A 15,000-nucleotide genomic window follows, 5' to 3' on the forward strand; every position below is an offset into this window, starting at 1 on the left:
AATAAATTGTCGTGTAAATTACGCAAACATGTCTCATTTTAACAAATATACTTACCAAATTTACATAAAAATATCTTGAAATACCAAACAGTAAATTTATTCAATAAAATCGCCATTGGCTTCAACTACGGCCTCCAGACGACTTCGGAATCTCTTGCAACTCTCTGGGCGGTCTCTTTGTTTAAGTTAGTGAATGCTGCCATAATCTTTGCTTTCAATTCATCTCTGATGTTACAAGGAGTTTTGTTGGTCTCTCGCTCAGCTGCGCCCCACACATAATAACCATGGAGGTTGTTTTCTGGGGAATTAGGTGGCCAGATGTTTGGTGTGATGTGGTCGCAGAAATTTCTGACAGCCATGCTTGGGTACTCCTGCTTGTGTGGCATGGTGCAGGATCGTGTTGCCAGACATAGAGTCTTCCAGCACACACCCTTTTGACCCAGGGCAGCACTACCTTCTCCAGGCACTTGATGTTGGCCTCCGTGTTGAGTCTATGGCCGTGCGGAAAGATGAAGGGAGACATAACGTCGACATCACTAGTGATTACTCCAGGCAAACAATGCGCATGCGTGAAACAAAAATATAAAATGGTGACAGTTTACCCATCGCACCCTATATGTATGTATGTATGTATGTATGTATGCTTGTATGTATGTATGTATGTGTGCGTATGCATATATATATATGCATATGTGTGTATGTATATATTTGCATGTGTGTGTATGTATATATAAGCATATATATATAAACATATACATACGTGGCACTCCGTCGGTTACGACGGTGAGGGTTCCAGTTGATCCGATCAACGTAACAGCCGGCTTGTGAAATTAACGTGAAAGTGGCTGAGCACTCCACAAACACGTGTACCCTTAACGTAGTTCTCAAGCAGATTCAGCGGGACACAGAGTGTGACAAGGCTGGCCCTTCGAATTACACGTACAGCAGAAACAGGGAAAAATAGTGAGAGAAAGTTGTGGTAAAAGAGAACAGTGGGGTTCGTTCGCCACCACCTCCTGCCAGAGCCTCGTGGAGCTTTAGGTATTTTTGCTCAATAAACGCTCACAGCGCCCCGGTCTGGGAATCGAAACCGCGATCCTACGACCGCGAGTCCGCTACCCTAACCGTTGGGCGATTGCACCTCCACACATATACATATGAGTATACAGACACATATATACAAATGTATACAAACATATATATGTATATGTATGTATGTATGTATGTATGTATGTATGTATGTATGTATGTATGTATGTATATATATGTGTGTGTGTGTGTGTGTGTGTGTGTGTATGTATGTATGTGAAGTTATTGTATGAGTGTTTTTGTGTGTAATATATTTATCACAGGTATGTGCATACATGTTTATTGTGTGTGTATTACTCTGTTTGTATCTGTTTTTTTCTTATTTTTATCTCTCTTCTCCTCCCTTCTGTCTTTATTCGTCATGTGTGGTGTATTGGTGGGCGTCATTGTTCCATTCGTGTTTTCTATTGAGGCTCGGTCTGTCTATTAGTATATGTGTAGTCTCTGTGATCTAAGTGTTGTGTCAGTTCTATGCGTCAATAATACCTTAACCTCTATGTTCTGCATGAACATGTTGGTAGAGCACTGACGATCCTTTCTCGTGTTTGAGCTCTCGCCAGTGGTCACCTGTATATTCCCTTATGCTGCGAGCAGTCTCTACGTTGTAAGTAATTGTTATGTTTCTGTCTCGTCCCTCAGAACATCGTAAGCTATACACTATATTCTTAACCTTACAGTTAACCCGTGGGTTTCATCCTACATACAATGCAATTGTTTTCTGTAAATGGGAACTTATCAAAGGGCTAAGTTCTACAGATCAGGGATGGATTTTATAAAAACCACTAGGCCTTTCTACTACTTTAATCTGTAGATTAGCCTTACTTTATGTTTAGCTAAAAAGGTATGCTGGTTTGCCACTGGGGGTAGCATCAATGAACATGATATTCTGGTTGTCATACCATGGGTTGGTCTTATCTATCTTATTTCTGGTCCTTTCTGTGCTGTTCTATGATTTACTCCTGTATAGCAGACAGAAATGCTCGCATAAATGTATATATATCATGTTTATACATATATTTTATGTATTCATATTACACACACGTACACGTGAGCGCGTGCACACACACATGCACACATATGCAGATCTCAAAGGATGCATATATGTTGTGCAACTCTGTGTGTGTGTGTCTTCACAAACACACACGTGTATCACACACACATCTACATATAAGTATACACATTACACATATATGGATATGTATTACATGTACATACATGTCTTGTATATGCGCACATATCATTGCAACTACGTGTGTATGTGTATGTGTGTATGTGTGTGTGAGTTTGTGTGTGTATGTGTGTGTGGTCTCCTTATGAAAAACAAAACATTGTGAATGAGAAATGAAGTACTCTTTAGGTTAATCATACAAAAACGAGAAAATAAAGAAATAAAGAAGGAAATTGAAAAAAAATGCTTTGAAATACAGACCTTGATTATTGATATCGCATTAAAGAACTCAATGTATATTCGCACTAGAGAAAATAATTCCATAAAAAATGTCCAAATATGGCTAGTCTCAGGTTTCCAATTCACCCCAAGCTTAGGTTTTCGTGCCATATGTATCGAACAAAAATTAAGCTCATGTTACCTGCAGCATTGCCACACATTTTTTATACCTTTCTTTATCAAATAACAAAATGAAATTTGAAAAGAAATTTTTTTTTATTAAAACTTAAGCGGTACCTGGAGAAATCGCTGCTGGAAATATTTGTTTCAAATTTTGGGACAAGGCCAGCGGTTTTGGTGGAGGTGTTAAGTCGATTAAATCGACCCCAATGCTCAACTGGTATTTATATTCGTCGATCACGAATGGATGAAAGACAAAGTCAGTCCCAGCAGAATTTGAACTCAGAACGTAAAGATGGACGAGATGCCACTAAGCATTTTGCCCGGTCTCCTAACGATTCTGCCAACTCGCCGCCTTTCCTACAGAAAATATTTAACAATCAGTCCATCAGCACCCGTGTGCATTTCGATCAATAACTATTCCCTGTTTTACTGAGTCATGGTGTCTCCAAAATATGACTTAAAGCTTCATCTGGTATTGCTGTTAAACATGGTCTGGGATCGTAATGGCCTCAACCTGTAAGCAGTTACTTGCGTTTTTAAGATTCCAAGATCTATTGTTGGGGTTTGTGTCGTATGTGTCGAGTTAGTTTGCGATTGTTAGAGAAGATTTTACGAAACTATTTTTTCCTTTCTCAGGTTTATCTCTTTATGAAACTTTTACTTCACACTGAAAGCGCTCAATAAGCAATATAAAATTAAAATAATTAGAGCTACAGCCATATCTTATGTGAATAAAATAGAACTGAAAGGGGGAATCTTAAATATATCATAAAAGACACGTTTTTATTAAATACACAAACACACATACGCGTGTCTGTGAGTCTGTATGTCTTTCTGTATATATTGCCTCAAATCTGTAACACCAAAAGGTAATATTTATCACCCACTAAAAGTGGAGGTTGTGTTAGAACACAGAATACTGCGTAATTTTTAATGAAAGAACTTCTTGTGTGGACTTGTGGTGCATTAAGCACTCATGTATTTATCGTTGGCAGGCGATAATCGTTCGCCGTGGCCGCTGGAACTACCGAATCATGTTATTTCGGCCTTCCTCGGCCTTGTCAGTGGCAGACATCCAACTAGACACAGTATCCGATACCCTGGTCAGGGATATATAGAATCTCTGTGTTTATCCAGGCACTAGTGTCGTAAATAGCTGGTGGACTTATTAAGAAATAACTAACATAATATAGATTAAAAGTAGTATGGAGAAATAAAACGAGTGAATTTTCATGGTACGATTTTCTCTGTATACTACCGGCTTATCACAGGTCTGCACAAAGCGAAATAAACCGTAGAAAAGGACGAAACCAATGTAATATACGTACGGACATATATTACATATATTGTCTTTCTGAAGTTGTTTAAATACCTTTAAGTGCTTACCCGTACACACACGGGCGTGTGTGTGTGTTTGTAAAATAATAACTTTAAACTAAGACATAAGGCCGAGAAAAGCTATATTTTAATCTCCATACTGATTTCAAATGTCGTTCAGACAAAGATAGCTTTCGGCTACCTAAGGTATATATCAGATTACCCAAGGTATATCGCATTACTGTCTCTTGTAAATATTACCTTGGAACTTTTCTTTCATTTCATTTTATTTTATTTCATATTTTTTCTATATACAATCAGTCGATTGGTAAAAATGATAAAACGTCAGATAAAATACTTTACAAAATTTTCTTCCTTGTACTTTCTGAGTTCAATAAGGTCATTTTCATATTAGGAGTAAATAAAACCAGTTCACATAATATACTAAGTAGTATAAAATGTTGTTTAGTTTGCTTGTTTACTATTTTCCCTGTTGGTATATCGATTTCCAATTAGCTTTATTTAATAATCTTATCTTTTTGATAGAAGGTTTTTCTGTACGATTTAATTGCTACACACGTTTCTATTTTCATACGGCAACAAATATAGAAACATTTACACATTTATTTTGTGATTCATTCATTATTACTTCGCTAAGTAACATGGAAGCGATACTTTGATGACGAAGTCAGAATAACTCTGAAACATGTTTCGAGTTGTCTCTGGTAAATATCACTAAAAATGAAGATAATATTGGTTAGTGATTTATATCATTTTCTCCCACTGTATGTTTACGTGTGTGTGTGTGTGTGTGTGTTGTGTGTGTGTGTGTGTGTGTGTGTGTGTGTGGTGTGTGTGCGTGTGTGTGTGTGTGTGCGTGTGTGTGTGTGTGTGTGTGTGTGCGTGTGTGCGTGTGTATATTTATAGGGGATATTTTTGTTCCTTGCTTTAAATACTAAATATCTTGATATTAAATTACATCCACCTTAACGCGGATATATTGTTAGAACGCCGAGTACTGTGGTATTCGCCGTGAGAGGTCCTTTCATACAGGCGCACAGTGCTTAAAAGCAGTCACACATGTCGCAGCAGACGAGAATCGTCTGGAATTGGTGCCGGAACTACCAGATCGCGTGATTTCAGCATATTTTGCTTCCTCAGTAATAGGTGCCTGCTCATTGCATACCTGCCAAGTTTCGCTGCCATCGATATATAGAATAACAACAGCGTCTTTTCAGATACTGATGTCACAATAGACTTGTGCCAATGTAAAATTAGGTAGGCACGGTAACGCGACGACGATGTGGCTGCAGTTGCTGCAGAAGGTAGTGGTAGTGGCACAGCTACACCTGCTGCTGCTGCTGCTGCTGCTGATGATGATGATGATGATGATGCTGAGGATAATGGTGTGCATGCATGTGTGTGTGTGTGTGCGTGTGTGTCTATCTATCTATGCAAGTTGCTAATGTTTTGGCTATATTTTATGTTATTGAAAATATGACAATAATACAATGTCCCTCGTAAGGAGCTGATGACTGCAAAGATTGATAAAGCTGCGGGGGGAAAAAATTGCCTTTCTTTAATAAGATGTAGTTTGTTTCGAAGTCATTAAGCTTGATTAACACTATGGAGAAGAAAAAAGAACTCTACAGATGAGATGCAAACTATTTTGTCTTCGCACTACAAAAAAATTCACTTTTTTTTTTCTTCTGGAGAGGGAAGGTATATTTTCCGTTTGAAAACCCTTACTATATTGTAGTATATTAACTCTTTACCTGTGCAATGCATTTTCAGAAGTTTTCTCCTGAATATCTATGATTGTTTTCAAGCTTTTAGTTAGCTCTTGTTCCATACATTCTAAATAATATAAAGCTTTCGTTTCTTAAGTCTCAAGTTTCTCGGGTGATTGAAAAAGAATGGGAATGTGAACTATATATTTGATGCATGGATGCCAGAGAAATATGTTCTGTTTATCACTTGTGATACACAAGACAAGCAAAAGATTAAGAAAATGTATTCGCACTACTTTTTGTGAGGGTGGTTCTTTTTATTATTATTTTTTTTTCTCTAATTAGAAAATTTTATATTAACTGCAGTATGAAGTATTTTTAGATTTAAGGAAATAATTTATTTAAACGAATTCTTCAACTCTGTTTGTGCGTTGTTTTGCTGACGCCTACCATCATCAGGTCCCTCATGTACTGTTTCGAACGAGTTAATCCCATAAAACTTAAAGAAGAGAAAAAAAACTCGGATTAATCAATAGCTTTAATTTGGTGGTGAGAAGAAATAACTGGTGCAATAACTAATATTATTTTGATCTGATTTTGTCAAGAATGGGTAACAAAGCCAGACGTTTTTTTGTCTTTTAGACCGCCTCGGCGAAGCAATGGTCTTTTCCATATCTGCCAAATCGATGAAAAGAGAATTACTATTTTTTTTTTGTATGCAACACTGACTCTCAGCTTTTTGTCGCACATCTCTACTCCCTTTCACTGAATAACGTTTTACAAATGTCCCATCTAAAGATTTTCAAAACGAAGAAAGTGTAGCGTACACTCGAGTGAAATTCCTCACCTCTCTATTATATATACATACATACGAACGTAGTAGATAACAGCTAGCCTTTGGCTAGCGTGAAGTTGTGGCTGTGATGCTGCTGCCTGGGTCACTTGGTACAGGAGTTCTCGCAGGTTGTGTTTTCGTTGTTGATCCATAGTGAAGTAATTCACGAACAGTGCAGTGTTGTAACCAGGGCGAGTTGCTTGTTGAGTTGTGTACGTAGAGAGATGTTGACGTTAGGACAATGGTGGCACCATTTTATAATGGAATAGAAGGTTTATGATACCTGTGGAGTATCTCCTTCTTCCATTATAATTTTTGTGGTCAGTGGCTAGACCTTAAAAGGTCTGGAACCGAAAGACATCGAGATGAGGAGAAGCTGGGTTTTTATAAGGAGTTGTAGGCTCAAAACAGGCTGTCACACGTGACCTTATTTAGGTGCTTCGATTGGTTATACGCTGCGCATTGGCGCAATTGAGTAAGAGACAAATTGAGCCAATGCCAACCAATCAGAGTAGTGTACACAACAGGGTTCAAAATGCGGCCAAACGCTAGCTGCTATCTATTACGTTCGTATGTATGTATAGAATTTCACTAGAGTGTACGCTACAAAAGAAAAAAAAAGATTAATTTAATAAAACAAAAGTTAACTGTGGACTGTGGTTTATTTATTGTCCATAGTTTCTGAAACTTTTACCATCCGGCATGTACTCTTTTCTAGATAACTACTTGGACTTGTGTGCTCAGTGTTTAATCATTCACGGATATTATAGAAGATGAGGATTAATACAACGAACTTATATTGAGCTTTGACGCCCACCTGATAGCACAATCATTATTATTCATATTTTCTCTCGACAAAAAAAAAATTTGAAAATATCTTTGTATGTAAGAAACGTACTTGGTTGAAATATTTTTGAATCTAAGAAAATTCATGACTCCTCCCTCTAAACACCCAGTTCTTTCGTTGTGCCCTCTTCATATTTCCCGCTTTCTTCTTGTGAGCACACAACGACCCACCAAGAAAGTCATCACCAACCGGGCTAAAAACTACTTGTGTGCAATTAGACGCGCTATTCGCACATAAAACAACTATATCACGTAGATAGCATGATCTGGGACACATTTACCATGTTTGGCCTAGCCTCTGCACTTACTTCACCTAATATCGCTCATATAAACTCTACTTTTATTGACTGCCTTATCACACAACTATCTTTTTAGTATTGTTCTCTTCGCCCACACATCTGTCATAGACGCTTTCAAACACATTGCACGTAGTCAAGTAGTATTGAATCTCTTTTTTTTTTTCTCTCTTTTACTTGTTTCAGTCATTTGACTGCGGCCATGCTGGAGCACCGACTTTAGTCGAGCAAATCGACCCCGGGACTTATTCTTTGTAAGCCCAGTACTTATTCTATCGGTCTCTTTTGCCGAACCGCTAAGTGACGGGGACGTAAACACACCAGCATCGGTTGTCAAGCAATGCTAGGGGGACAAACACAGACACACAAACACACACACATATATATATATATACATATATACGACGGGCTTCTCTCAGTTTCCGTCTACCAAATCCACTCACAAGGCATTGGTCGGCCCGGGGCTATAGCAGAAGACACTTGCCCAAGATGCCACGCAGTGGGACTGAACCCGGAACCATGTGGTTGGTTAGCAAGCTACTTACCACACAGCCACTACTGTGCCTATACTGTGAATGTATATTTAAAAAATATAAAAATATATTCATCCTCCGTCTGTCATCGACGATGAGTATTCCCAATTTCTGATCATTGGAACTACTTATTTATGTTTTAGTATGGACGTAATCGAGAGACCTCACAGAGGTTATATGTAATTAGCTTCGCTGGGAAGCTATACAAATGAGCTGGGCCAAGCTTAGTTTTATTTATATTTTCAATAAATCGCCATCAGCTACGTCATCTAGACATTTTGGAAGGGCCAAGTAGATATTTTTATGAATCTTTAGTAACACTGAAACTAATCGGTTGGAACCCTATCCCAAGCCGCCGAAAAGGACCACTGGTTCTAGCTATAAGACGGACGATTTATAAATCAGTAAAGAATTATTATTGAATTAGAGAAGGATTTATGAATTAATTTAAATGGTATGTAGGCGGAAGGTTACTGCTGTTGTTGTTTAGCATCAGGTCAATCTTAATAGAATAGATTTGGAATCAAAGGCATTCTAGCCTTGATTATCTTCTCTTTTTTTTTTGTCAGCCATACTGTATTCAGTACTACAATATCAATCTTATTTCTTTTTAAAGCCTGTATCGTTTGACTTAAAGAAAATTTAGATGTTATTTCTTGCACGTCGAACCACTGCACAGAATACTGTATCAAATATAGGTTTTAGCTAACAGAAATACTTCGACGAGACTTAGTTAATATTACTAAGGATTTAGAGGCAGAAATTAATTGGGTTGGTGAAAAGATAGTGTACAAGTTAGCAAAGATATGTTCAAAAGATAACATAACTGAAGGCGTTGTTTCTACTGTTGTAAGCTAGAAGAGAAGCGACGCCCATGATCTATGGAAGTCATTTGACACCGGCGAGATTACTGCAGCTGATGTTTAGCTTGAATAGATCAACGACAGTTGGAAAGATGTGGATGTAGGGGTAATTCCATGGGGCTGACGTTCCGGAAAGGAAAGACTGGAATAAAACACTTTGTCTGGGGTTTAGCGAGTGTGAGGCATAGTTGGAGTGACGTGAGGAGAAGGAATGGGTGAGCTAGGAATGAGCTGGCATGTAATTAATTAAAGGAGCAAAGGCCGTTGTAGTAGGGATAAGAGAGATAGGGAGAAGGAGGAGGAGACAGTGATTCAATTGTCTAGAGTTTACAAGGTACTAATGAGTGAGTATTTGCCAATCAGTTGAATGATTTTCTCTTTTTTGCTTGTTTATTTGACGACCAGGGAGAGAAGAGCAAGCTGGTTTGAGGAACCTGGGAAGGAAGGGAGTAATTAGACGGCGAGCCTGGCGCCAGGTTATTCTAACATAGTGAACTCCACTAAAGGTACCCAAGGCCCAAGTGTTAAATCGAGTGGCAACCATCAAGAACTCAGAACAAATACCACAAGGCATTTTGTCCGATGCTCTAATTGGGGCTTCATTTTATCGACGTCGAAAGAATGAAAGGCGAAATTAAATTCGAGGAAAATTGAACTCAGATCGCAGACAGCCTGAACAAATATTCTTACCATCACCTGCCTCAACAGAAAAGTAGGAATAGTATCGACTCCATTGACGAGAACACCCCAAAGAAAAGTGACCATAATTTGCATAAACTTTGCTCATGTTCTCAAAACTTAAATCTATAATATAAAATTCAAATATGCCATAGATTAGAAATGTCATGACATTTCTCAATTATATAAAAACAAAATTAAGTTGAAATCACTGTGTAACAAATGTAAAACAAATACACAACACTACTGTAAACGACAGTAACTCTTTCGCAAAAGACACGTAGCTACTTTCATAGAGTATTCTGAATATATGAAATCGTCTTTGTCAAAGATACTTTACAGAGCATCTGCTTATTGTAGCCGGATATGTCGTCACAATTACCAACATAACAGTATATTTTCAGTACACTCGTTAAATTTCACAATAAAAAAGATAAGCATTATTTCTTAATCTAAAATCAAAATTAACATATATATACGAGGGACGTTCAATAAGTAATGCCTCTGACCCACTTGCAGTTGTTTGATCTAGCTGAAATTTTGCATGTGCAATCATTTATATCTCTATAGAGTACGTGGCAAATTACAGCTCTGAATTAATTGTGGTTTCTGATTTACAGGTGTTTGAACCGAGTCAAGTGTGAAATGGAGCCTGTTGAGTGTCGAGCAGTGATCCGGTTTTTGTATTTGAAAGGACGCACACCACGGGAGACTTTTGATGAAATGAAAGTAACTTATGGTGATGATGCCCCATCATATGACCTTGTAAAACGCTGGCATCGTGAATTCAAACATGGTCGTAACTCTGTGGAAACAGCTCCCAGATCTGGTCGCCCCTTCTGCCATTGATGAGGCATCTGTCCGTCAAGTTGAGGCTGCCATTTTGGAAGATCGACGCATAATTATTCGCCAAATAGCCCATGAGGTCAAGATTAGTACCGGGTCTGTGGAAACTATCATTCATGACCATTTGCATATGCAAAAGGTGTCAAGGTGTCTGCCAGATGGATTCCCAGGTTGCTCACGCCTTTCCAGAAGCAAGAACGCGTCGAGTGCTCGAGGGTGAATTTGGAGATGTGCCAAGAAGATGAGTCAAAATTTTTCAAAAGACTGATTATACAGGATGAAACCTGGGTCCATCACGATGATCCAGAGACCAAAGCCCAGTCAATGCAGTGGAAGCACCGTAACTCACCCCCTCCAAAGAAGGAAAGGGTGCAGCCCTCCGCTAGCAAGGTCATGCTCACAGTCTTCTGGGACCAGGATGGAGAAGTGATGACAGATTTCCTGGCAAAGGGTACCACAATTGCAGGAGCTTATTATGCTTCACTTTTGAGGAAATTAAGAGAAGTTATCAAAATCAAGAGGCGGGGCAAGATCAGCAAAGCATCCTCCTCCTGCAGGACAACGCTCCGGTCCACAACTCGCTTGTCGCCAGATCAGAAGCACAGGCGTATGGCTATGAACTCCTCCCCCATCCCCCTACTTTCCTGACCTTGCACCCTCTGATTTTCACCTCTTCCCAGTCATGAAGTTGTTTTTGAAAGGAAAGCGTTTCCCAGATGATGCAGCCTTGATTTCTGAAGTCACGTTCAGGTTGGAGGACCAAGCTGGGGTCTTCTACAAAAACGGTCTCCAAAGCTGCATCAAACAATGGGAGAAATGCGTAACTCTGGGTGGTTCCTATGTAGAAAAAGACTAATAACTGTGCCAAGTTTCGTTGCTTTACTGCTATGGGAAGTGGGTCAGGGTCATTACTTATTGAACGCCCCTCGTATATATAATCAAAATAAGCAACAAGAATATCTTCGGTAATTTGGTACGATCGTTTCACGCTACATCATTTTATTAAACATTGTAAGTATTACAACAGTTTTAAAATGTTGAGCAATCATCAGCCGTTTATAGAGGTTTTCCATAAAAACATATAATTATTTTCATGTTAATTAATAATTAATAATTATTAATTAACATGAAAATAATTTTCTTGCTCCATCAACACCATGTGTGGTGGTCTCTTTCTGGATATAGACCGGCTGGAGTCGGACCAGAATCTCTGAGCCTACCGGGTGTAACACTGTCACCATCACTGGCTTCAGTTTCATTACCACCGTGATTCACAATATTTTGTTTTTTCATTGTCACTCATATGAGGTAGCGATTATCAGGTTGCACAATTACCAGTGTTTTTATTGTGACACCCTCACTAGATGTATCATTAATCAGCCCATGGGGAGATCCCACTCGTTTCCTTTCATTATTATTATTATTATTATTATCATCACTGTTATCACTGATATTATTGTTTTTATGTGTAGTAGCAGCAATGGTTGCAGCAACAGCAACAGTAGCAGGGGTGGGGTTGTAGTAAGGGTGGTAGTTGGGCCTCAGATTCCTGTATTATCATAATAGTAGTAGTTGTAGTAGTATTGTAGTATGAGTAGTATTTAGTATTAGCAACTGCAGCGTATTATTATTTTTTTTATCATTATTACCATCACCATCACTACCATTGTCATCATTATTACTATTTCAATTTATTATTAAAGGATTTTACAAAATGTTCAGTATTTTCAACTAAATGTTTTGTATGCGGTTTCTGAAAGAAATAGTTGGGTAGCAGTTTGGTGAGTATATCATATTCTACAGGTCCATAAATAGATTCAGCAGATGATGGGGAAGTCAGCCATAGAGACAAAAGAATCTTCGCACCCTTTAGGTCAGCGGAGGTCAAATATGTTTACTACTACCAGTGGCCACTGAGAGCGCTGCCTTGAAAAGAAGCAATTCAACATGCTCTATTTGTAATTACTGGTAGAAAAAACAATAATATATACATATGCATACACACAGACAGACAGACAGACAGACAGACAGACAGACAGATAGACAGATAGATAGATAGATAGATAGATAGATAGATAGATAGATAGATAGATAGATAGATAGATAGATAGATAGATAGATAGATAGATAGATAGATAGATAGATAGATAGATAGATAGATATACACTCACACATATATACTGATATTCACGTCGCTGAATTTTTGAATTTCTGAATTCAATTGTGTTGTTGCAATAAAAGGTGTGTTTATGTATTTGGGCAATATATTAAAGTTTTGAATTTTTCTTGAGATGTTCGTTTGTCCATCTAGTTGGAGAATACAGTAGGACTTTTGCAATGAAAAGGATGTTTACATTTTCGAATACTCAGGGAGAGTCAAAAAGGAAAGAAAACAATTTGTAGATAGTAAAGTTTTAAGATTTACTAAATATGGTCTTTTGTATGACCGTACAGAGAGAAATGGTAGTGTTCTTAAAATAAAAAGGAGGATGATGTTTACGTTTTCAAATACCCAGGGAGAGAGGAAAGGATAGGTATTCACACAGTAGTTGTAGATATTAAAGGGTTTTTTTTCAAAGCTGATCGTTTGTGTGTTCGTAAGCTGTAGGTATGTAAGTTTCCTAACTTATTTTATTTTGAAGGAGATTTAAAATATTCCCAGGAAATTGTAGATATTCCAATCTTTGGGAATAGTAAGAGGAAGAGATGTTCACCTTGTTGGATTTTTGAATTTCTGAATTTCTTTTTCTTTGGGGATTTTTCCTTTCTTTTTAAAACGTTTGCTGTGGTTTACAGCTTTTGTAGTTGCGCAGTATGTATATATTGGAAGGTGCTTACTTCCTTAATTTTTTATCGTGCATTTAATTGTGTAGTTACAATAAAAGGCATGTTTACATATTCTGTTAGTCAGGGAAGAAAACAAAAAAAAAATGTTCACACAAAATTGGAGATATTAAAGTTTCTAAATTTTTTGAGGTGTTCATTTGTATGTCCGTTCAGAGAAAACTGTGATGTTTTTTTTTACAATAAAAAGGATGTTTACATTTTCGAATATTCAGGGAAAAAGGAACGGAAAGAAAAAGAAGGTAAAATTTTTTTACAGAAAATTGTAGATATGAAGTTTTTAAAATTTACTGGAGATGATCTTTTGTCTGTCCGAACAGAGAAAACTGTAATGTTCTTGGAATAAAGAGAGTATTTGCATTTTCGAATACTCGGGGGAAAGGAAATGATAGGTATTCACAGAAGGTGTAGATACTAAAGGTTTTAAAGATGATTGTTCATGTGTTCGAAAGCTGTAGATATGTAAGTTCCTTAACTTATTTTTAGGGAAATTCAAAAAACTCACAGGAAACTGTAGATATTCCAGTCTTTTAGAGTTATTTTTCAGTTGTCCTGCTGGGTTGTATTAGTGTTTCTATGTCTTCAGCTGCTGACAGGTCAGAGCAGCGAACAACACGTCCAGCCGCTGTCACTATTATTATTAATAATATTATTATTATTATTATTATTATTATTATTATTATTATTATTATTATCATTATCATCATCATCAACATCATCATCATCAGCATCCTCATCATCATCATCAGCATCATCATCATCAGCAGCAGCATCATTATTATTATTATTATTATTATTATTATTATTATTGAGTGAGAGAGCAGTGCATGCCATCAACGTGATACAGGTGTACAAATATACGAAGCCCAATATACCAATCATGACTACCTGTCTGACAAGGGTTCACCAGGTACATGGAGCACAACCATATGTACGCGACATGGTGATCTCATACAATTGGATGGGGCCCAGTTAGAATTTTCTTCATGTTGAATAGCCTATCCTACTCAAATGGTCCCTGAATAATGTTTGTTTAAGGATGATGAACAAAACACCCATATTTAAAGAGGTGAATTATTCAAACCCCAAAGAATTCCTCTCAACACATGGCTATGATGCTCTCCCACTACTTATGCTCGTGATCAGAGATGCACATATCGTCAGCCACTAAGGGACATGCTCAATTGTTAAGATCAAGCAACTGACAAGCAAATCTGAGGTATTGAGCAGAATATTTGCTGTAGCCCATCTTTTATACCAAGACAGAACAATGTACATGATAACACTTCCAATCAGTTAAGATCAAAAACGTTGAGAGTCACTGCTTGGTACTGCATCAGGGTATTTATTATTATTATTATTATTATTATTATTATTATTATTATTATTATTATTATTATTATTATTATCTTCTTCTTTCAAATTTGCTTCCATTTCTTGCCGAGTGTCTTCCCGACTCCTAGGGCAAAGAAACTCACAGTATACATTGGTAGGCCATTAAACTAAACTCAATAGTTCGTTCATTTTTTTTTATCGTTATTATTATTATTATT

General features: G+C 37.5%; 1 long non-coding RNA gene across 1 annotated transcript in view; it reads left to right on the top strand.

The window, feature by feature from the left end:
* The window catches only part of LOC115213113, a 24,515-nt gene that overhangs the window by 7,510 nt on the left and 2,005 nt on the right, over positions 1–15,000 (top strand). The gene's annotated exons all lie outside the window — the stretch shown is intronic.

The sequence above is a fragment of the Octopus sinensis genome, linkage group LG6 (assembly GCF_006345805.1).
Source record: "Octopus sinensis linkage group LG6, ASM634580v1, whole genome shotgun sequence".
NCBI classification, from domain to species: Eukaryota; Metazoa; Mollusca; class Cephalopoda; order Octopoda; family Octopodidae; genus Octopus; species Octopus sinensis.